This window comes from Mus musculus, chromosome 7, assembly GCF_000001635.26.
Source record: "Mus musculus strain C57BL/6J chromosome 7, GRCm38.p6 C57BL/6J".
NCBI lineage: Eukaryota > Metazoa > Chordata > Mammalia > Rodentia > Muridae > Mus > Mus musculus.
The window spans coordinates 129,642,486-129,665,844 of record NC_000073.6 but is presented as its reverse complement, the minus strand read 5'-3'; the positions used below and the strand labels follow the sequence as shown (position 1 = coordinate 129,665,844).

Genomic DNA, 23,359 nt, shown 5'->3' with positions numbered 1-23,359 from the left:
CCAGGCTTTGAACTGCATTGTGAGTAACAAGGCCTGTGGGTTCCCAGCTGGCCCCAGACCTCAGGTCAAAGCCAGCTAGGATCTTTGTGAGAATAGCCCCGGAACTAGATAGAACAACCATGAAGGCTCTCTGGGCTGTGTGTGTGTGTGTGTGTGTGTGTGTGTGTGTGTGTGTTCCTGTGTGTGTTTGTTATTGCCCCATGGCAGTGACTAAGAAATGAGGATGCGATTTCTCAGCAGAGAAGGCTCCATTTGCTCTTGTAGCTGTTTCCTACTTTAGGCAGAAACCACAAACTCCACTTGCAGGATTGGCCTGTGGCTCCCAGATTTAACAAAGCATTCTCCCCTCTTCTCAAGAAGGCCTTTGGGTCAGAGTGCAGCTCTGAGGTCCTGCTCACCATCCCGGTCCCTGCCTCCTCCTACAGGCCAGGATCCAGGAAGCTCTGTGTCATTAGGGAGCCAGCTGGTCAGTGAGCCCCTATGCAGGTCCCCATCTGTAGCTAGAATTGGTGGTAGGTATTCCTTGTGAGGAACAGGTCTATGCCAAGTGCTTCATGAGCCTTGGAAACCTATTTGTGACAAGCCCAGTCCTTGTTCTATCAACTGGATTCAAATACATTTCAGGATCGACAGGATGGCTCAGCAGATAAAGAAAGGCACCTACTGCCAAGTCTGACGCCTTAAGTTCAACCTCCAGGACCTACATGGTGGAAGGAGAGAAATGGATCCTACAAATTGTCCACTAACCTTCAGTATGCATTCTGTGACCCATTCATGCATGCATGTGCACACACACACACACACACACACAGACTGGAACACCTTTCATCTTAGCTGACCACAGACTTCTCAGGTAGCCCAGGATATCCTTGAACTCCTCCCAGATGTTGGAATGCATGTACCACCACACCTGGCTCTGCATTTTTATAGAATGGATGAAAAAGTATGTGGATTGACCCTGAGGCAGAATACTGTGGTGTGTAAAGACACCGAATTCAACACAAATTCCATGCAATTAGGGGTTTTCACTACTTGTCTCTGAGAAAGAAGGGAATGTCTTTACCCCTCGGCATGGCCTGGAGTCCCACATCAGCCTGAGCTCGCCAAGCTGCTGTGGACAGGCAGGGGTCCCTGCAGGGAGGAAGCCCTTCTGTTTGCTCCTGTTAGGGTCTTGGTTAAGTCCATGGCCAGCTAATGACCTCTCTTTTTTGCTTTCAGGACCCTTCCTCCCATCTTCCTCCTTTACAGGTTAAAAAGGAGTGAATTCACTTTCAGGTAGGGTAATATACCTGAGGCTAGACAGTCACTGATAAGTCCATGCTTTAAGTCACCAGGAAGTCACAAGGTCCCGGAAGTCAGTTCCGGGATTTGTTCTTTTTCTAGAGAGGGGCCATCTAGGTGTGATTGTGCAATTTTTGTCTGTGATATTGCACAAGTCCAAAGTCCTTTCTAAGGGCCCAGGGGAGCCCTTATCTTTCTGGATAATCCTCCTGTCTGCTGCTACTGGCTATAATGAGATACTCTAGCCCCAGGGGTTTTCCTGCTGCCTCCTGGTCCTGCTGCCTACCCCTGAGGTACACCTGCAGCCCTCAGTCTCCTGACCTGGGCTGAGCCCAACAGGTGCTGCAGCCTCTGGCACCGACCTCCACTCCACAGCATTCCTGTGTCCCTGTGTCTCTCAGCTGGTCCAGACTGGCAGCCCCCCTAGCTAGCTCTGCATACCTCAGCAGAAGCAGGCAGCTCAGGCCAGTCCTTCTCCTGGGTTGGGCCTGTTTGCTGCCTCATGTGAGAGCCTGCCTGCTAAGGTGAAGCGCCTTAGAAATACAACCGGATGCTGCTCTGAACTCTTTGGCAGTCAGGCCCCTCGTGCCGATGAGCGTGAGGCAGAGCCACTGAGATGTGTGGTGCTGAGGAGGAGAGGTAATTAAGTTGTAGGCCTCCCAGAGCCCCAGCTGGGTTGTAAGAGTGCTGCTCTCCGATGCCAGCAAAGGCTTAATCACTCAGAGAAACGGGGAACAGGGCGGGAGTGGGGGAGGTGCGGGGGGGGGGGGTTGAGAAGCTGGGTTGAGAAGGGTTGAGTCATGGCTTCCCTGGTGAGTGTCCACAGTGAATGATAGTGGAAGGCCATCCTCCTTGAGGAGAACTGAAAACTGTGCCCGATTCTCCCTGTGGTCTTGGGAGCTCCAATGTCCCCGAGCCCAAAGTCAGCCTTGGGAGCTGACTTTCCCTTAGTGCTTTAAGGGGTATCCTGCCAGGTGTGATCTGGGGAGACCACCTCACTTCTGTCTATGGAGATGCTTTCCTCCCTAGCCAAACTCACTGATGCTGCAATCAAATGGTACTTCAGACGCCTTTCTCTGCTTTGTAGTTCCTCAAAACATTCCAAGTGTGGGGCTTTGCCATCAAAAACAGTAAAAAGGGTTGTAGTCTGATGTCCAACCTGGGGCCTAAATGCTGTACCCTGACCTGTGTGCATGCACGTGAGTGTGTGTATGTGAGTGTGTGTGTGTGTGTGTATGTGAGTGTGTGTGAGTGTGTGTGTATGTTGGTGTGTGTGTGTATGTGAGTGTGTGTATGTGAGTGTGTGTGTGAGTGTGTGTGTGTGAGTGTGTGTATGTGAGTGTGTGTGTGTGAGTGTGTGTGAGTATGTGTGAGTGTGTGTGTGTATGTGAGTGTGTGTATGTGAGTGTGTGTGAGTGTGTGTATATGTTAGTGTGTGTGTATGTGAGTGTATATGTGAGTGTATGTGAGTGTGTGTGTGAGTGTGTGTGTGTGAGTGTGTGTGTGTGTGTGTGTGTGTGTGTGTGTGTGTGTGTGTGTGTGTTTGCAGGTGCATGACTATGTATAGGTATGAGTACATATGTGTCTGTGGAGACCAGAGGACAATCTCAACTGTAGTTCCTCATAATCCATCATGTTTTGTGAGAAAAAAAAAAAAAACTCTCACTTTTACCTGCAACTCACCAGTTTGGCTGCTGGCTACCAGTGAGCCCCAGGGAGCCACGGTCTTTGCTTCTTTAGAGCTGAGATTATAAGTGTGTGCCACAATGCTCAACTAGATTTTTAAACATAGGAGCTGCACATTGAACAGTTAGGTCTTTGTGTGTGCAAGGCAAGCACTTACTTACTGAGCCACCGCGCAATCCCACGACACACACGCTTTTAAGCCAGTAAATCTTAACTCTTAGATGCAGCTTTCCAGCGTGGCACACGGGCTCGGAAGGATCGATAGCAGCCGGTCACAAAGACAGGCATGCGCAGTTGATCCAGCATCTCAGTCTGTGCCTTCTACAGTACAGCGTTCAAACAGCAGTCTAGAAGGAAAAAGCCAGAGAGATGCAGACTTGTCAAGCCTCATCCTGCAGAGACAGAGACCAGGGAAAGATGCTATTGGGAAGGGAGTGGAACCTGAGCCCAGCTCCTGTGAACACCTTTGGCCATTGTTGCTTTGTTTTGTCAGTTAGTTTGTTTGTTTACAATCAGAAAACACAAGTTGCATGCAGAACACTGCACTGCGCCAAAGCAAAATTACAAGCAGCATGTTTCCTGACTACAAGGCAACATCTGCTAAGTTCCTCCCACGCAGCCCTGGGCCCTGCTAACTAACAATGGACCACGTCCTGGGCAAAGGACTTGCTCTCCCAGAGACCACACTCCCCAGACAGTCACGCTGCCAGAGTAACCCTGCAATTTTTGCTCAGGCGTTGAAGAGAACTAGATAATATTAGGCTCAATTCTGCTTAGACAGGGGCTTATTTCTTCTAAAAACAGAGAAGGAGACAGACAAAATTCCTGCCCAAATCTGTTAGCCGTGGCCTTGTGGCCAAATCCCAGGAATTCTGCCCTGGCTGGAAAGACTAAGACCTCAGCACTTCTGAGCAAGGGGGATTTGGGCCAGAGACTCCACCTCGCATTCCTGGTCTCAGAATGGTAGCAAGATTCCTCAGAGGGAACAGGCCCTCCAGGGCATTCTGACTCTGTGGAAAGAAGCTATGGTACCTGGAGACTTCTGTTCTTTTTCTTTCTGTTTTTATTATTATTGCAAGAATTTTAATGATTCCATAGTTGGGATGGAGATATGGAGATTTGAACTTACAAAGTTTGACGCCAGGAGAGACCCCCATCTCAAAAAGAGGAGGATGGCGCCTAGATATTGACAAAGGAAATTGTTCTGGGATCTACACACACACACACACACACACACACACACACATACACACTAGACTAGCACCTGGTAAGCATCCTAGAAACATTCATTGTAAAAATAGCATTCTCTTAGTTATAGAAGGGGCTCTCACTGGAAACAAATTTTGAAAACACAAATGAGTGAGGGGACACAGTTGAATTCATCTGCTATTTCAGTTCATACACATGGTGCCTTATTAAAATATGTCTTCTGGAATCTTCTATCTATAAACCAAGTGTGTCTACATCACATATCCTAATTAAGCACTTTTTTACTCACAAGGAAATGGAGTGTGTGTGTGTGTGTGTGTGTGTACTAGCTTGTAGTTACTCCTCCATATTTACTGGCATCTAATTTGCATATAATCTGCAAGCACCCTCCCATGCATTATAAATTATCCCTGTATTGCTTATAGTGACTGATGCAATGTAAGTGCTAGAGAGATACTACATTGTTTTGTTTAGAGGATAACAAGAATAAAAGATATGTGCACGTATTCAATGCAGTTGCAAGGGTTTTTTTTTCCAAAATTTTATGTGTGCATGATGTACGCCTGTGTATGTGTGAGTGTTAGCATGTGTGACACAGCACGTGTGTGCCATGGTGTGTGTGTGACGGTGCATGTGTGAAGGGCAGAGGACATCTCAGGTGCTGGTCCTTCTGGTTTACCTTAAACAAGATCTTTTGATTTATTTTACCTTTATTGCTTCTGCATGCATGCATGCATGTGCGCGGGTGCACGTCTGCGTGTCACAGAATACGTGTGGAGTCAGAGGACAGCTTTGTGGAAGTTGGTTCTCTTCCTTCCACCATGTGGGTTCCAGGGATCATATTCAGGTCATCCCACTTGGCAGAAAGCAGCTGTATCCACTGAATCATCTCAGCAGCCCAAGGATCCTCTTTTATTGTTCACTGCAATGTATGCCAGGCTTGTTGGCTCAAGAGCTTCCAGGATTCTCCCTCCCGTCTCCCCATCCCATCTTACTGTGGTATTACCGATGTGTGCTACTCTTCCCAGTTTTAGGTGGGTTCTGGGGATTTGAACAAGCTCAGGTCCTCACACTTGTGTGAAAAATCCTCAACCTGCTGAGCCGTCTCCCCGGCCCTCAGATACGTTTGATTTAGAGTAGCTGAATGCACAGGGGCAGAAGCAGTGGGTGGACAGTGTTTTCATTTCACAAGGTTTCGTATTAGAAGATACTCAGCAATTCGTTCATCTTGTGGCTTCAATAGTGTTTCATCAAGCAATAAGTGGTAGCCTATTGAGCTTCCTTCTATGTAATTAGTAACTCATTTAGCTGCAATTCACCCCCCCCCCACACACACACACACAGAAAGGAGGGATGGCTTTCACTCTGAGGTCTTTTCTGGTCTCCCCACCCCACCCCCCACAAAAAAAACATGTGATTGATCCTCAATGTTTGTAGAGTCCATGTTTGCAAATTTATTTAATCTGATAATTTGTGACCTTAAAATCAAGGCTTCTTCATAATTGTTTTGCACTCAAGTGCAAAACAATGAGAAGTCTGGGTCACTGGCACATACATGGCTGGCAGAGACAGTGAGGTGACACCCAGTGCTCTCCCTGCGGCTTTCTTAGGTGTCCGTTCACACTCTGGCAACTACACTGTTGAGAAAGCCTGGCCCCATCCCTGTCCCCCGCCCCGTACTGCTGAAGGGCTTTCTAATGTTCCTGGTGCAACAAGACTCTGAAGCAACTTACAGAAAAAAACATGTGTGTTACCCAAGCTTTGTTCAGGCACAAGTTATAACACCTCTGGCCTTGGGTTCAGCACCAGTGAAAGAGAACATATTAAATAAGGCGCCTCCCAAGAGAGGCGTGCATACGGCAAACCCTGTGTATTCCTCAGTGGGCAAAAGTGGTTCGCAGGCACCTTTAGCCCCACACTTCTGCTGGGAGCAATGGCCTGCCTTTGCTAATAGCTCTCTGTGGAGACTCTATTCAACATAATTGCTCCAGCATGGGAATTGTTTCCACAGCAGAGACTGTCTCCTCTGGTCAGGGAGATGAACAGAGACTGAGCCCCTTGCTCTCCTTCCTCCTAACTCATCTGAAGTCACACACCACAACTAACATTCTCCACCAGCCAGCTAGCATTCAGAGCTCCCGTAGCAACTCTTCTTTACTGCCCAGTATCTCAATACACGACTTCTCTGGGGGGCCTTCCTGACTTCCTTCATTTCCTGCTTATAAACGGGTTATGGCCTGATATCGGTTTTCAGAGTAGAGCCACTGAGTAAATAAGCACAAAATGCAGCAGCCAGAAACCCTCTTACTTCTACCTGTCCTCGCTCTGAACTTAGGTGGTGATGTGTACACACCATCTGAACTTGCAGGTGGGTGTGCCTACACACCAATGGTGCAGAATTCATCTCAGGATCAGCGACAAGTGTGGCCTTAGCTCATTCCACGCTCACTCCACACATATTCGTGATCCTGAAGTCACCAGTAGACCCCACAACAAACAGTGATTACAGATATCAAGTACCTAGTGTGTCCACAGGAAACATCATTTGCTGGCCATCGATGGTCTGTTTTCTCTAATGCAGAAACACCTTCCCCAGTGAGGCAGCGTCTCACGGCTGGGCCACACAAAGGATGTCCTGCAAAGATGGAACACCCAGCCTGCCCCCCTGTGAAAGCACTGTCAGCTCCAGCCCATGGCTGATGCAGAAATCCTCAACCATGAGGCCAGGCTGGGTGAGTTGCAGTAACTAATAGACCCTGAAGCCTTAGGGCCTAAGCATAACAAAGGCTTATTCTATGCCCATTGTGAGTTGGTAGGGGCTGCAGGATAGCATGGGGCTTATGCCCTAATCCACACAGTCACTTGCTGATGGATGGAGGCTAGTGGCCCATTCTGCATCTTAGAACTGAATTCTCTGAAATGTATGGCTTCCACAATTACCATGAAAGGGAAAGAGATATCCCACTCACCCCCAACCTGGGGCTATGCTTCAACCTGGAAGTTAACTACACCACTTCCTCTTACAGCTTGTAGTCAGACACAGTCAAAATGGCCCCACCCATCCTCCAAGAGGCCAGAAAAGATGGGGATATCAAATATGACATTGGTAAACAAGAGCCATCACTTCAACATCAGTGTGTCTACAGAGGTGGGTCCCACTGAAGAACACTCTCGCTCTTAGGAGAGGAGAACTGAATTTTGATAATCGTGTTAGTAAGAAAGCACAGACGCATACAGACAGACTTCTGTGTGCATCTCTGTCCTGGTAACAAAATAGGCTAGGATCTTCATCAATAGTTGATGGATCCAGACAATCAGCCAAGGGACACACGAGAATTAAGAGGATGACCAATGGTCCAACTGAAATGAGCCGGTTGGCCCACCTATACTTTAAAGGCCATAGAGATCCAGGGAGCTGTCCCCATGGAGCTGTCCCCATGTCCCTCTTACCCCGAGGCTCCATGATTTCCACCGACAGGACATGAGAAAGCAGGTGCGCAGGCTTAAGAAGTTTGCACAAGATCAGCACAAAAGCACATATTAGCAGAAAGGCTCATTTTCATTTAGACTTAAAGTCCTCCACTTGAAACACGTTGGAATTTTGTTAAGCAGTTTTGAAGAGAGAGTCAACAGGGATTTTTTTTGAGGGGGGGTGTTGATTTTTGCTGTTGCTGTTGTTTTTATGGTGAGCTAAGGGAGAGTCATGTTCCTCGGCCATGTGTCCACCTGTCCGTCGCTCTTCCTCTCCTCATAATAACCTCTCATCCGTGCTCATGCAGGTAACCCTAAGTAAGTTCAGTGGGTCACCCGAAAACAGCGGGGTGGAAGAGGAGAATGGGGGAGGGGAGCTTTGATCAAAGACTCACACACACACACACACACACACACATACACACACACACACACACATACACACACACACATACACACACACACACATACACACACACACACACACACACACACACACACACACGCACACACGTCTTCATGATCTTCATGAAAGAAGTTACTTGCTGGCAGTGTGAGCTCCCAGCAGCAACGGATGAGAATGGATTACTCTGCAGAGATCTGATGGGGGGTCGAGTGCTCATTTACACGTCTATTATGAGTTCATATGCGTATATGTGTGTGCCTTGAGACAGGGTCTTGCTGTGTAGCCCAAGCTGCCCTGGCTTTCTGGCTTATCTCCCCAAATGGGAGTCCAAGCACGACTCACTACACCTGGCTTTCATTTATAGCTTTAATTAACAGATTTAAAGGTTTTTACACAATTCCTTCCAAGTTTCTATCTCTGCTCTCACTCAGCCTTTCCCCCTAGTACTATTGGGCCAGCTCTTTTCTTGTTTGGTAATAACCTTTCACATGAAATAAGATTACTCACAATGTTTTTAAATTAAAAAATTATTAGTGCGTGAGGGTGGAGGAGGGGTACCTCTCATGACGTGCAGAGGACAGAGGACGGCTTTGCGCAGTTGCCTCTCACCTTCCGACTTCACGTCTATTGCAGGAATCAAAATCAGGTGCCGGGCTTCCTCGCACACGCCTTTACCCAGGAAGCCACCTTGCGGGCTCCCTTTGGTGAGGTCTTGGAGGCCTTCCTACCATGACCACTGTCTCAAAGTGTCAGTATTTCTACAGACAGACCCCCAACTCTTCTACTTTTAGATCTATTTCTAAGCATCTCTTTCAGAAAAGTCCTTGCCCCAGGAGTAGAGGTTTACCTGATGCTAAATATATGTGGAATTTATTCTGATCTATGGGGAAAACTGGGGATTATCTCTGATTTCTCCCACATGGCTGGTTCTCCTATCACTTATTGGCTAATCTCCTTTTCTCCGTGGATCTTTACCACATAGTAACCTCTTATCTCCATCATCTCTGTGCCTGAGACATTCGGGTCTATTGGCCCATCTGTTTGTGGTTTCTTTTGGCATCGACACTTTACGATACACTGCCTCCCACGCCCCCATGATAGAATACTTTAAAAATACTCTCTCAAAAAATATTCTGGGATGGATCAAGCTACCAGACATTTCTTAAAAGAAACATTGCAGGCTACTACAGGCCTGCTCTGTACATAATTCTCATTGACCCGAGGCAGCCAGCCGGCTTGTCTTACCATGATAATGGAGCTACAGAGCACCTCCCAGAAACTCTTGCTTCAATGTCTGCCTCTGCTCGTCCCGGCCTGGTGCTTTGCAGTGGAGGATGCAGTAAGAGCAGAGTGAGGGAAGAGACCCAGCCTTGCAAGACCAGCTTGGCTCAAAAATTAATCTGTGCAGGCACTCTCCTTTTAGAAAGTGGATCCTTGGGTACTAACCTGAAAGGGCCGGTTCTCATCTAATCATCTCCACTGTGCCCAGGCAGGTGAATGTCCCTAAATGAGACTACTAGCTGCTCATTAAGGACCTGTCAGCGTGCTGAGGAATGGGTTCCCCTCACTGCTCTCTCAGGAGCTATCTTGATTGGGCTGCTGGCACACCATCTGCAAAGTGAAGCTTCCATCCTGGGCATCTTTCTAGCTCCAGGTCAGGTTGCAGGCGGCTCCATCCAAATCCCCCAAACCCTCTGCTTCCCCTCCACGTGAGTTTGTCAGAGCTCTTCCATAGCACCGTACCCAGACACCTCCGCGTTTGCCGAGCTTCCTCGCTTTGTGTAACGCTCCTTTCAAGATGGGGATAAAAGGGTCCCCAAAGCATGAAGCAGATTAAAAGCAATGTCTGTACAAGGCAAGAAGAAAGTTGGGGATTTCTTTTCTGCCTTCCTCTCATTAGTTTAACTTCGACTGATTTAAACATTTGCTCCATGTTCCCTGGAAACTGGAAAGTTTGCTTTGGAATGCTGTTGCTGGGGGTAACGCTGCGGAGTGTCTGAGGCAAGAAACATGGCTGCTGAGGTACAGGACTGACGTCACACTGGTGAGAGGACTCACAAACCCTAGGAGAGAGGGAGTAATTCTACATTGTTTCCGGCTCCCCCAAATTCAGCTTGCTTCGACTAGAGGGTGGCTCAGAAAGTTCCCTCCTGGAAGCCCAGGGAATATTCCTCCACAGTCTATTATTTTCTGACCTGGAACGAATGGGCAGCAACAACAAACTTCCTAGGTCAGCCCTGGAAATGTTATGTGGATGGCAACTCGTGGTTCTTTCTTCTAGCACGGAGAAATGAACAAATGAATAAATAAATAAATCTACCAGATTATGCCACAGAGTACAGTGACACCCCCCCCCCCCAATGTCCTCCTCTCTTACTCAAATAGCAACAACCATTTCTGCAGTCTCTGTGGGTGCAGGTGCATTTTGGAATAGCTCAGGTAAGACTACACAGCCTCCTTGGTCCTCATTAGAAATTCGAATTGATAGCATTAATTGGCATTTTTCAAACACTAAGCGCCCAGCTTGAAGTCTACAAATAAAAGCGGGGCCCAGATGCTGGGATTTCATCGCCCTCATTTAACACTTCGTAAGCAGTTCATTAAGCCGATAACACTTTAAACAGTAACACTGGCGCCTTCGGAGTCCCTCAGCCTGCGATTGTCCCCAGACACCCAGGGAATTCTGCCCGGATTGGGAACCGCAAGAATCTACTTTCACTATGAGTCTCTTAATTGTGGGCACCCTGGCCTGCGGCCAGCTTACAGAAGCCTGCCTGAGGCCTTCACATCCCAGTGGCCAGGGGTCCTGGCCCAGGTAAGGCTAGGAACCACATGCACCAGAGACATAACATGGACCAGACTGAGGATGCAGCCTGGAGATGGGCTGGGGAGTGAAGGGGTGGGGCTACCCCTGTGCTCTCAGCAAGCAGGGAGCATGGCCAACTGAGTGACTTCAGCTTGAATCCAGGACTTGCTTTTCCAGGTCATTTTTAAGGGAATTAAGGGTGAATGTTCACCACCCTCTAAGGATGTCTCTCTCTGCTAAGGTTTTACCTAGAACTTGAAGACTCTGGCAGAGCATAGGACCACTGCCATAATCCTCTGAGACCTGGGGCAGAGACACAATTAGAGCAGCAGGAGGTGGTGGCTCGGGTGCTAAACTGCCCACTCCGTCCGTTCCTCTACAGGATAAACAGTACAAGGGTTGACCTTCATTTGGTCTTTTGTGTAGTGCCAGACTGGGCACAGCATTGTAGATGTTCATTCCATAACGATCCTATGAACAAAGGAACGGGGGTGGGTGGGATGAACATTGTCCTTTCTGGGTGACAGACAGTGAGGCTAGCATTGTGGAAATCAATACCACAGACAATGACTGGCCTGGAGCTTTTGGCGAGCACATGCCAGCTAAGGTGTTCTTGGTCCACAGAAGCACTGGCTCCTTCAAACCTGTGGGCTGCACGGGGAGAAAAAAAAATGATGTCAGCAAGACATAGCTGAATTAGAACTTGAATCCATCTGGTGGTCATGACCTGGCTCACGGCCCCTATGCTAAGCCCCAATAAGAGGAAATGAGAGGTGTGTGGATGTCCAGTGCCAAAGTGGGTAATCCTGTGGTTTGTCCCTAGGGCATCAAGAACGCAGTGCTGTCTAACCTGTCTGGAGATGATGAGTAACTGATAGGTAACTGATGGATAACTGACCAGCTACTGATTAACCACAGTGGGGCTGCAGTGAGGTCGGAGACCGTGACCCCTGTGGCCACAGAGATGGAAACTAAACCCCATCCCACGAAAAGCCTGAAGTCTAAAGCCATGTTCCCAGAGATTCAGCTCAGCCAGGCACTAAGAGGATGGTCAGCCTGGTCCACAGCGCCATCTCGTGGCAAGAACGGGCATCGCAGAAGGGCCGCGCCCTCTGATCTTCCCAGAGGACCAACCAGGTGAGCCTGGGATTATGGAGGCATTTTCTTGAGAACATCCCCCATCCCCCAGTGTGATGCTCGGGGAGTTGGAGGCCTGGGTGGCTGTATCAGTTAAGGAAATGGGCCAATTAGATACTGCTTTGATTAGGCCTGGGCTCTGGGGCTGGACGGGGCTTTTCTCCGATGCACCTGAATTGTAAGGGTGTCCAGAATCTGCTGCTTCTTCAAAGACACATGGTTTCCTGACACAGAACAAAGACAGGCTCAGACACTGGCTTCCATTCATTTATTCTGTCAGTAAAATGTGCTGAACACCTACTGTGCATCAATCAGGTCAGGAGGTGTGCATTGAAGCCGGGAAAGAGAACATGAGAGAAGCTTGCAGTTAGATGACGCCCCCTCCCCCTCCCCCTCCCCCTCCCCCTCGGCAATCTGGAGAAGCCCCGAGTTACTCAGAGTGTTTGCAAAAAAAAGCATTTTAAAGACAGGAGGAATGCAAAGCACACCCACACGGCACTCAGCACAGTTTTCAAAATGTTTTAAAATTGTGAGATAATCCTATATATGTTCTTTTTTAGACTGTGAGTTAACGAGATCTGAAGACTGGGCCTGTCAACTACAGTCGTCTCAAAATAGTGATGAGTCCAGATGATATTTTGAGATAAGTGCCTCAATTGTAACATGCCATGAAAGTAGCTGTGATTTCTGTTGGAGGAAAGAAAACATCTCAGGCGATGCTAATACTCCAGGGCACTCTGCCTAGATTTGTAATTGAATCAACTGCTAAACTGCAGCGAGAGGTGAGTAAAAATAATGACGTCATGTTTCTCTGTTCAAGTTCACAGACTCCCCTCCCCTGGTCTTCTGTCTCAGCAGATTTTCTTGGTTAAGAAGCCAGGTGAATGGGCATGGTGGCACAGGCTTGGGATGCCAGTCATGGGGAGGCCGAGGCAGGAGGATTACAGGATTAGACAATCTAGTGACTCTGTCACAAAATTAATGTACAAAGGGGACTCAGGATGTATCTCAGTGATAGACAGCCCTGGAATCAATTCCCAGAACGGCATAGGATGGGTGGGGGGGGGTGGGGGAGGAGAAGGCCTCGGTACCACCTTTACCTGGCAAATGAGTAGACAGGCACGCAAGGTGAGGTGGTGCTGAGTGCTTGAGGGACATCAAATTGCACACTGACAATGACACCAACAGGGAGGGCTTGTATGGCTGAATTTGACTTTAAGAAGTCCCTACAGAGGTGCAACATGGTCACCTAGGGAGCCCCATCCGGCATAAGAGCCCTACATTCTTTCTGTAAGTCTGAGTCCTGAGTTAAGGTCCCCAAACTCACACTGTGACCAGTATCCCCAGCCAGGGAAGCCTGGGTCAGTGTGACATCCCTACTTGGATCTTTAAAGGTGTATGTTGCAGCTTTACCACCCAAATTTTCCAGGGCTATTTTGAGGGCAATTCAGTGAAGTAAGGAGCCATGTTCTTTATATCATTGAATTCTGTGCCCCCTGAAATTTAACCCTGCCTAAAGGCCAGTGCCTAGCTCCATGTGGTGACCAGGCTCCTTCCAGTATGAAACGCCCCTTACCTCCACGCTCCCTGACCAGCTTTCCTATCAGCCATGATCTACAGGGCCCCTCTAAGTCAGAAAGGCTCCTCTCTCTTTCCTCTTGTCTCCTCCCTGGAGATCCAGCCTCACCATGATGCCGCGCAGATATATGCAATACAGCAGTCCATGATGGGCTGGCTGGTGTGAGCAGGGAGCAAGGAGAGGCCTTTGTAGCTGGATAGGAACCGGTGTGACAAGCTTGCAGGATGATGTCAGGGCTGGCACCAGCAGAGAACAACTCTGTTGACAAGAAGATTAATTAGACAAACGCAGTGCCAGTCAGACTCTGCCGCCATCAGAGGTCAGCTCCACTCAGGCCCCTGCTAGAGACTCTTTTTTTTTTTTTCCTCCCCCGTCTTTTTAAAAGAAAACTTAATCTCCTAACAAGACAGCCCCAAAACAATTCATGGCGTGCCAGCTGAGCAAGTACATACAAGCATGCTCTGCAGAGGTTCCAGGAACCCACCAGGGCCTCCCTTCTACCTGTCCAGACAGATGCTGCTCCAGGAAGAATGCTGGCGTCCACACTGGTCCTTCCTCATCAGAGACACTGCTCTGGGTGGGCTGTCGATGCCTTTCCTAGGGGCTTCTCTTTTTATAGGCGGGGGTGGGCAGCCCTCCATGCCAGTCTCTGAGCTTCGATGTCCCCCCACCCCACTGACCCCTTCCTCTCAAATCCTCTCTTTCTTCAACAGGTGCCTGCCCCGATGGGAAGAGAGTGCGAGAGTGGCCTCTCTTATTATTCCACAGGCATTTCTTGAGCATGTTATATCCTAGCAGCCCTGAGGATAAACAGGTGATCTTAGCATCACCTCAGAGGTGAGAGTGAGCCTGAGAGGGGCTTCTGTCTAGGAGGGGAGGCACTGAGAGCAGTCAACTAAAAGCACAGTGATGTTCATGCGCGTCTGTGGGAAAGGATCCAAGAAAGGATGGTAGGAGAAGGAACCTGGAGGGGGCAGCCATTTTGGAAAAGATGACTCCAAAGGAGGAAGTAGGGTTGAGGCCTGAGGAATTCTGGGAAACTGCCTGGGAAAGCTGCCTCAGTGCCACAGTGTCAGGGGCAGGAGTGGGACGGTGCCAAGAGGAAGTGCTTTGTAAATATCTGTCCATTGCAAGAATAAAAGATTATTTCTAAATTGTGTCTCTCACACATAGCCCAACAGTGGAAGTTACCCATGGGAGTGAGGGTGGCTAAATTGTAGATTCTTGCCTCTACTGATTCTAAAGGGTGGCATTGTGCCCAGAAAATGCCATGTGAGCAGATTTCCTATCCTCCCGACACCCCCTCCCCTTTTATAATGGGTTCCCTCTCATGCCCCATCTCCAAAGCAGGCCACTGGGCCCCAGACTGCTTCTGTCTGTCTGGAGAGAGGCCAAAATCGGAGCAACTGAGTGACTGGTGAGCAACCCTGCCCACCCTCCACCCCTTCTAGGTATCTGCCAAGGCCCAGGGCCTTACCGTCCCTGAACGCTCTGTGCCCTCAGTGAAAGAATGGAGCGTCAGCCTGCAGGAATCAGTTGCAGACCCACACCCCTGTGTTCCAGGCTGGTCACAGGTATGAGTCCCAGCTGGATGACAGTACTTACACCTGTGCTAAACAGAGTCTTTGGGGCCTGTAGGATCCTGCAGGGGTCACAGCCATCAATGCAGTTACTAGATCTTAGGACTGGGGGAGTCGGCAGAGCTGCTGAGAGTGGTAGACAATATGCTGCGGCCTTGACTGTCTGTGGGGGTCCGTAGATGGGGATATGCTCTTGGATCTGGAGCCTCCATGGGCGCCCATGTAACCTTAGGTCTGTGTGCCTCTCCCCGGATCTCTTTGATGTCCAGCAGGTGACAGCCTCATCTAAAGTGTGATGGTGGTGACAGGCAGGAGGCCGCCCACTGCTGTGGTACATGGGGAAGCAACTTAAGGAAGGAAAGGACAGGATTGTTTCTGACACACGGTTTAAGGGGACACAGTCCTTTGTGTCTGGGAAGCATGCAGCGGGGTGTGAAAGGTGTCCCATTGTCACAGTCAGGGAACAGAGATGAACGCCCGTGCTCAGCTTGCTTTCTCTTTTTGACTCTGTCCAAGATGTCAGTTCAAGGCATGGTGCCACCCACTTTCAAAATGAACCTTTCCACCTTAGCTGAACCTCCTTAGACCTACGGTCACAGACACACCCAAGGGCTGTGTCTCCCAAGTGATTTCAAATTCAGTTAGCAAGGGTGATTAATCAGCACGGGGTGTATAGAATGTGGGCAGTGGGGCCTGATGGGATTACTCGCCCTTTCTCTGTCTCTCTCTGTCTGTGTCTGTCTGTCTGTCTGTCTGTCTGTCTGTCTGTCTGTCTCTCACACACACAACACACACACACACACACACATACAGGAGGACACATCCTTGCATCTCAGGGGACTGTAATGTATACACTCCAGTGCCACTGACACCAGCAGCAGTGTGGGGCTGCAGGTGACACCAGGGAAGCTGCAGATTTTGCTCACGTGATCCAGAACTCAGGGATGTGGAAAGCCTGACTCCAGGAGAGGAGGGGCATGAGGACCAGATGGGTTGTCGAGGCACTGTCGGAAGTCACCTACTGATCGGATCTGCTAAAGGCTCTTTCTTTCCAGCCGCCTGTGGAGTGGAATTCCTGAGGCCCACATGGGAGCTCACAGTTGCCCTTCATACATCCCACAGTCCTCCCATGCCCCTAAGTTCCCACAAAAAGGAGCCTTGCCCCCAAGGCACTGGCCTACTTCACTCCTATGAGAGACAGTGAACTTAGAAAGGGGTAGCATTAGGAGTTCTGTGCCCTGTCTTGAGCCTGCTACCAGCATGTAACTACAGGCCACATCTTCCCCACCAGGCCTTTCTCTGTAGGCAGAGGGATTATGGCGTTGATTTAAAACTCAGAGAAGATTTCGTGGGAAGCTTCTCTACTCAAAAAAAAAAAAAAAAAAAAGCAAGTAGCAATCAGGGATATCTTGCTCCGTTGGCTAATGGTTCTGGAGTGCTGAACCACCCAGCAGGGGTTCTACCAAGAGACTAGAGTTCTCTTTCTGGGAAGTGATTAAACTCCATGTACTGATCTTTGCTGCCCTCTGCTGGCCACAGCTGGCTGAGACACAAGGACACACGCTCCATGCATCTCAGACACAGCAGCCCTGAGAGATGGGGAACCTGATATTCAGAATGGGCAGGGCTTCCTCCAGGTCACACAGAATCAGCCCTGCGCTTGCCTCCTCTTCAGCGAAGCGGTTACTCCTGCGCCAACAGCAGCATTTCACTCAGAGACTCCATAGATAGGCACCTCACTGGACTGTAATCCAGAGGAAGATGGAATCTCACTTTACATGAATTGGCTTAGTCAAACAAGCTGTAGCTCTAATATATGAAGTTTCCTGGATGCTCCGACATGGAGAGGGCATGGAGAGAGTGGGATTTAGAGAGCACGAGGACTCCCCAGTGCTCACCCTTTCCAGGTGAGCTGCAGTCCTGAGAAGGCACTGGACGGTGCCTGGGGATGTGGAAGCAGAGTCTTTTACAACTAGAGTTAAATTATTTCATTATAGGGTAATCTTACTGATAGACTTTATATAGGTCTTAGGAGACAGCTCAGTCAGTAAAGTGGTTTCTGTATAAACAACACTAACACCAAGTTCTCTATCAGGAGGAGGGGGAGGGGGAGGGGGAAGTAGTTGTCATTGTTGTCCTCATCATAGTAATAGCAGCTGTTGTTGTTGTTGTTGTTGTTGTTGTTGTTGTTGTTGCTGTTGTTGCAGAAGGGGGAGAGGCTGTAACAGAGCACCTGGAAGCTGAGCTCCAGTCAAAGAGAACAGAGAGCCTTGGAGATCTGAGGCAGAGGAAGGGCCATTAAGAGACACTTTCCTGTTTGCTCTGAAGTGGGAGGTGCTTCTGGTGCCTGCATGGGACAGGTGATTGGTAGAGCCATTAACTAGACAGTAAAGAAAGGTAAGTAAGCATCCTCGTTAGGGGTTCTCTTGCTGTGAAGAGACACCGTGACTACAGCATTTAACCGGGGCTGGCTGACAGTTTCAGAGGTTTAATCCACTATTGTCATGGCTGGAAACGTGGCAGCGTCCAGGCAGATTTGGTTCTGGAAAGGTAGCTGAGACGTCTACATCTTGGTCCGCAGGCACCAGGAAGAGGCTGAGACATCCTAGACTTCCATGAGCATCTGGAAACCTTAAAGCCTATCCTCAGTGACACACTTGCTCCAAGGAGGCCACACCCACCCCAACAAAGCCACGCCCACTCTAACGAGGCCACACCTCTCAATAGTGCCAGTCCCTGTGAGCCTGTGTGGCCATTCTCATTCAGAGTATCACAGCAAGGAAGGAGAGGAAGGGCAGAGACTGAACACTAGTGTCCATTTTATTCTTGCCCCTTTGGGCTATCTCATGCCTCTAAGTATACTCGGTGATCTAGAATATCCCTGGGTGGGAATTTTCTTAATAATAATATGGTCACCTTGAGAAGACAGTGGTGATGTTCTTAAACTTTGTTTTTTGGTGTTTCTGTCACTGTGGAAAAACTTCCTGACATCAACTGGTAACAGAAGAGTTAATTCTGGCTCACAGGTTCTGAGATTTCAGTCCAAGCTTGGCTACATCTGTTGCTTAAGGAAGGAGGTAAGGCAGAGTCTCTGTGGCACAGGCTGCTCACCTCCCAGTGCTCAGGAAGCAGAGACTCTACCATCCTAGCGACCTTCCTCCTTCTTTCCCTCTTACTTCTGATCCCATGCCTGCAGGACGGTGCTACCTCCATACGTGCAGGGCTCATCTTCCACCTTTAGTTACCTCTAGAAACACCAACAGACACATCCAGAAAAATACTTTACTAATCCCCAAGTGTCTTGATCCAGTCAAAGTGACATGAAGATTAACCAACAGAGGCTATCTGTATACTTGTGAACATGGCAACACCTTGGGACTTGGACACTCAGGGTGAGTGCAAAGAAGACAAGTGTTTCTATGTGGGAAGAACCTAACTCAAGAGGAGCAAGAGAGACTGTGAGTGTGAACACTGAGTGGCCAGAGCCAGCTCAGGCCCTGAAAGGGAGCAATAGGCCTGGGTTGTGGCTCTCATGACCTACTGGACAATCCTTGTAAAAGATTGACGTCAACAGCAAGAACCAGTAACAACTTCCTCCTCCTCCTCCTCCTCCTCTTCTTCTTCTTCTTCTTCCTCCCCTCCTCCTCCTCCTCCTCCTCCTCCTCCTCCTCCTCCTCCTCCTCCTCCTCCTCCTCCTCCTCCTCCTCCTTCTTCTTCTTCTTCTTCTTCTTCTTCTTCTTCTTCAGACAGGATCCCACCCAGGTTGGCCTAGAACTCATGCTATATCCCATATGGCTTCAAACTCATAATGATCCTCCAGCCTCAGCTTTCCTACTGCAGGAGTTGTAGGTATAAGCCACTACACTGGGCTCCAAAGAATCCTTTCTACACACTATGGTCGTGAGCACTCAGAGTCACATACTAGCTCCATGTCCTAGAATAAACCTGGCCCCAGATCTCATCATTGAGGGCTATGGTGCTGTCTACAAGCTCTAGTGACACAGGAAGGGAAGAGGGTATAGGGAGGGAACTAGCTCTAAGGTTGAGGACTCCAAGACAAGGGCTACTGAATCAGCTGGGGCTGGGGCTTTCTAGAGGAGCAGAACTCACTTTTAAGCATTCACAGAAATGTGGACACCAAGAACAACCAGAAAACAGGTCTTGCTAGTTGTGTGATGACTAGCATTAACTGGTAGCTTCACACAATCTAGTATCACTAGGAGAAGAATTTCTGAACATGTCTATGAGGAAGTTTATAGACAGGGCTAGTTAGGATAGAGAGATTCCCACTACCTATGAGCAGCACCATCCCACGAGGTGTGGATCTGGCATGAATGAAAAGATAATGAGTGCTCACTTCTGCTTCTTGACTGTAGATGCAATGTGACAGGCTGCCTCCAAGCTCCTGCTACTAAACTTCCCCACCATGAGAGACAGTACCTTCAAAAAGCCCTCCAGAACAAAGCTAACTTCCTTCCTTCCTTCCTTCCTTCCTTCCTTCCTTCCTTCCTTCCTTCCTTCCTTCCTTCCTTCCTTCCTTTTTTTCTTTCCCTTTCCTTCCTATATTGGTTAGGTATCCTCCAACAAAAACAAACAAACAAACAAACAAACAAACAAACAAAAAGACAAACTGCTCATAGAATTCTGCTTTTCATTCTACAAGAAGATGGAAAGATACAACTCAAGTTGGGAAGTATCCAGTCTACCCAGGAAGGGACAGGAAGAGGACTTTTTTATGCCAAATAGCACATCCTATCTCTTATCTCTGAGATGAGTCCAAAATGTGTGGCAGGATGTCTGCAGACATCATGCAAGGAAGATGGTCTCCTCTAAGGCACTGTAGCCTTTGACTGCTGAGGCAGCCATCGGGGCCACAGCAGCTCTTGGTCACCACCGTGCTGATGGGAAGAAAGGGGATTATCTAGAAAACAAAGAAAGACATCATCATGGCTGCATATGAAAATAACTGGGGCAACTATATAAACCCCAGAAGTCTAAGCCATAGTTCCCATGACTTTAGTTGAGAAAATAAAATCCAGTATAGTTCAGGTGGCTAGGAGCAGAAGCCCATGTGTGCCTGGGATACACAGCCGCATCAGCAGGATGCTCTGTGTTAGCATTCTTTACTTCTCAGAGTGTAGCGGCCCAGGGATGCAAGATGAAGCCTGATGTCTATGCTTTCTGACTTTTATGATCACAGAAGGCACACATTGTCCATGCAAGGCTGATCTTGGCTTAGAGATGTATTTTGTTTGGCTCGGACTGGATTCTTTTTAGTCAAGCCAATATTTAAAAATCTGATATAGCACATCGTTCTTTGAACTTTCAGCCCCCTTTGAGAGATCAAAAGCTCTGACACTCGGGGTCTCCCATTCTGCTGTGCTGTCCGCTGGAGCAGAGTGGCCGTTGCTGACCTTCTTTCCAGAGCCCAGAGCCCTGGGCTCAGGAGTTAGCCATCACGCAGGGAGGGAAGAGGGGCTACACCTTTGCCATGTCCTCAACACCAGGGCTGCTCTCCTCTGCAAACTCTTGATTTTCTAATTAGCTTGGGAGCCTTAGGATTAGAGTTCTCCATAAAAGGAAGAGTTTGGGCCCATTGGAACCTTAGTCAGGCAACAGAAATTGAATTCACAGTTCTGTGATATGAAGCCCAGGCTTCAAAGAGACCGATTCCAAGACACAAAAGTCACAGACAGCATAGTCAGCACACAGTGGTGTTTGCATACAACCCCTGCACTTCCACAAATCTCTCTCTCTCTCTCTCTCTCTCTCTCTCTCTCTCTGTCTCTCTCTCTCTCTCTCTGTGTGTGTGTGTGTCTGTCTGTCTGTCTATTTGTCTCTCTTTGTCTCTCTCTCTGTGTCTCTGTGTCTGTGTCTGTCTCTGTCTCTCTCTCTCTGTCTCTCTCTCTCTCTCTGTGTGTGTGTGTGCATGTGTGTGTGTGTGTGTGTGTGTGTGTGTGTGTGTGTGTGTAGGCCATCAGTATATGCTAAGTATTTTCTTCAACCAGTCCTCAGCATATGCTTCTTTGGACAGTAGTCTCACTGAAGTAGGAGTCCTGCTGGACTTGCTGGCCAGTACACTGGAGATGCTCCACCTCCCCAGCGCTGAGATCCTAGTGACCTGAACTCAGGTCCTCATGCTTGTCCCACAAACACTTTACACTGAGCCATCTCTGGATCCCAGCCCTGTATACTTTTACATCATGTCTATAATCCTCATAATACCAAATTCATTGTGAATGCTGTGCATATATCCACAGCCTGTGTCCCAGAGAACAACACCCTGAACAAGAGTCTGCCCATGTTCAATGCAGTCTGCCATCTTCAATGGGCCTGACTAGGCAGGACATGCCAAGCGACTGCATGCTGCTGTTTTCAAGCCTTTCCCATCTGTGGTCGGAACCAACAGCTTCACAATCAGCAGATATGAGAGCTGACAATGCACTCCTTCTATCCCAGGAGCCAGCCAAGCCACTCCAGCCACCCAACTAAAAATACAGCGATACTGTGTGTTTTTATTTTCACGGTTACTCTAACCATTAAATGAATCTAGAAAAGAATCTAACTGTTGACCTCGCCGTCATTGTCTGTCTCCCAGTGCCCTGTTGCTTGCTGCTCTGCTCACTAAAGCCCGCTAGTATGAAAACCTCTGGCATCTTTGCTGAAGTAAGAGGATGATGCTCCTTCAGCAGGTTCAAGGAGCATGACACAGCTGTGAGCCAGCGGGTGAGTTCGGGGCCTCTGTTATCTTGACTCCTGCAGCAGGAAGCGGTCAAAGAGGTTTTTTTTGGTTTGTTTGTTTGTTTGTTTTGTTTTTTATTAGGTTTGAACGTGGTGACTGGGAAGCTGGGCGCTGAAGTGCACCCTTCAGAAGGCTGTGGAGAGATAGCAGAGCTAAAGAGCTACTTTGGAAATATTAGTGTGGGTCTGACTGAGGAGACTTATGTGAGAAGCCGCTTCTTTGGGCTTATGGTTCCAAAGGGGTAAGAGTCTCTACCATGGCAGGGGGTATAGCAGGCATGGTAGTGGAAGTAGGCACCGAGGCTTCATATCTTCAACGTATGAAAGTTCATATCTACATGGATAAAATGAACTGGAAATGTTGCAAGTCTCTAAAGTCGCAAAGCCAGGGATGGACTCAGGCCCTTCTGACATGGCTGAGTTTAAATGGATAGTGACAGCATGGCAGATGCCCTGATGGGGGATGGGAAGGGACATACATGGAAATAATGGGGCACTAACCAAGAGAGAGATAACGGGAGTAGGATGCTCTCAGGGCCAAATAGCCAAAGCATGAATTTATGTCAGAGTGTAAGTCAAGGGCAAATGGTATAACTAGACACCTTATTGGTAGAAGGGGATGCTACAAACAACATAATAAGGAGGGAAGTGGGATAATGAACGAGTATAAATCCAAAAGGAGGGCAAAGGAAGTTGAAACAAAAAGCAAAGAGTAAGTTACAGATTCTGACGGAACCACATATGCAGACACCATTGCTTATAAATGGCTGGATGCAACAGCTAGAAGAACCTGAAGGGACCTGGCCGGGTGGTAAGAAGAAGACATGGAACTTTGATGAGGAAAAGGAAGGGGGAACATTAAGGATGTAACCACAGGGGAGGGGAACATTAAGGATGTAACCACAGGGGAGAGGAAACATTCTCCTCATGTTAATTATGCAGAGCAGGAGCAGTGAGCGCGGACGTCAGTTATGCCTAGGCTAAGGATTCTCATCTCTGGACCAGCCACAGGCTCTCACTCACCATGGTCTGACTCATGAAGTCAATCAAGACCAGGTGCCTGGGTAGAAAGTGCTGATGCTGCAGACTTGCAGTCCGTCGACTGGTCCTTTATTATGGTGTTAGGTCAGCAGTGGGCTCCCGGTCTAGAAGCAGGGAGGGGTTGGGGATGTGAGGTGCTGGGGGGGGGGGCATAGATGTCAGCTTCCAAAACTCACAGAGGGGAAGGTGTACCAGACAGCAAGAGCAACACATGACTACTGTGTACTCAGAAGCACACGGGTTTCTGGCTGACCCCATCATAGGGGTGGGGTATGTGACAGCATCCAAAAGAAGAGTGTAGCCTGGTCCTGGATTCTAGAAGCCTTTTATGCTACTCAAAAGTGAACTTGTGGGGCTGGAGAGATGGCTCAGTAGTTAAGAGCACTTGCTGTTCCTCTAGAGGACCAGGTTTGATTCCCAGC

At 48.6% G+C, this 23,359-nt stretch overlaps 3 long non-coding RNA genes across 11 annotated transcripts; 1 reads left to right on the top strand and 2 right to left on the bottom strand.

Annotated features, from left to right (window-relative positions):
- Window positions 1-2,782: 2,782 nt before the first annotated feature.
- On the bottom strand, window positions 2,783-7,748 carry Gm39094. 2 transcript variants are annotated; one of them, XR_869977.1, is made up of 3 exons: window positions 7,627-7,748; window positions 4,885-5,098; window positions 2,783-3,314 (listed from the first exon to the last, which is right to left on the bottom strand). It is a non-coding gene; the product is annotated as a predicted gene, 39094 (long non-coding RNA). The 2 variants fall into 2 exon arrangements; XR_869976.1 differs by lacking the exon at window positions 7,627-7,748 and adding an exon at window positions 6,697-7,616.
- An 11-nt stretch (window positions 7,749-7,759) lies between these two features.
- On the top strand, window positions 7,760-21,720 carry Gm33122. 8 transcript variants are annotated; one of them, XR_869974.1, is made up of 6 exons: window positions 7,760-7,965; window positions 11,683-11,996; window positions 12,557-12,778; window positions 14,289-14,412; window positions 15,027-18,547; window positions 21,416-21,720. It is a non-coding gene; the product is annotated as a predicted gene, 33122 (long non-coding RNA). The 8 variants fall into 8 exon arrangements; XR_869973.1 differs by having other exon boundaries at window positions 14,289-15,149; window positions 17,363-18,547; XR_378517.2 differs by having other exon boundaries at window positions 7,760-7,955; window positions 14,289-18,547.
- On the bottom strand, window positions 12,737-14,508 carry Gm51499. The gene is made up of 3 exons (XR_003946877.1): window positions 14,077-14,508; window positions 13,684-13,833; window positions 12,737-13,222 (listed from the first exon to the last, which is right to left on the bottom strand). It is a non-coding gene; the product is annotated as a predicted gene, 51499 (long non-coding RNA).
- Window positions 21,721-23,359: the final 1,639 nt, after the last annotated feature.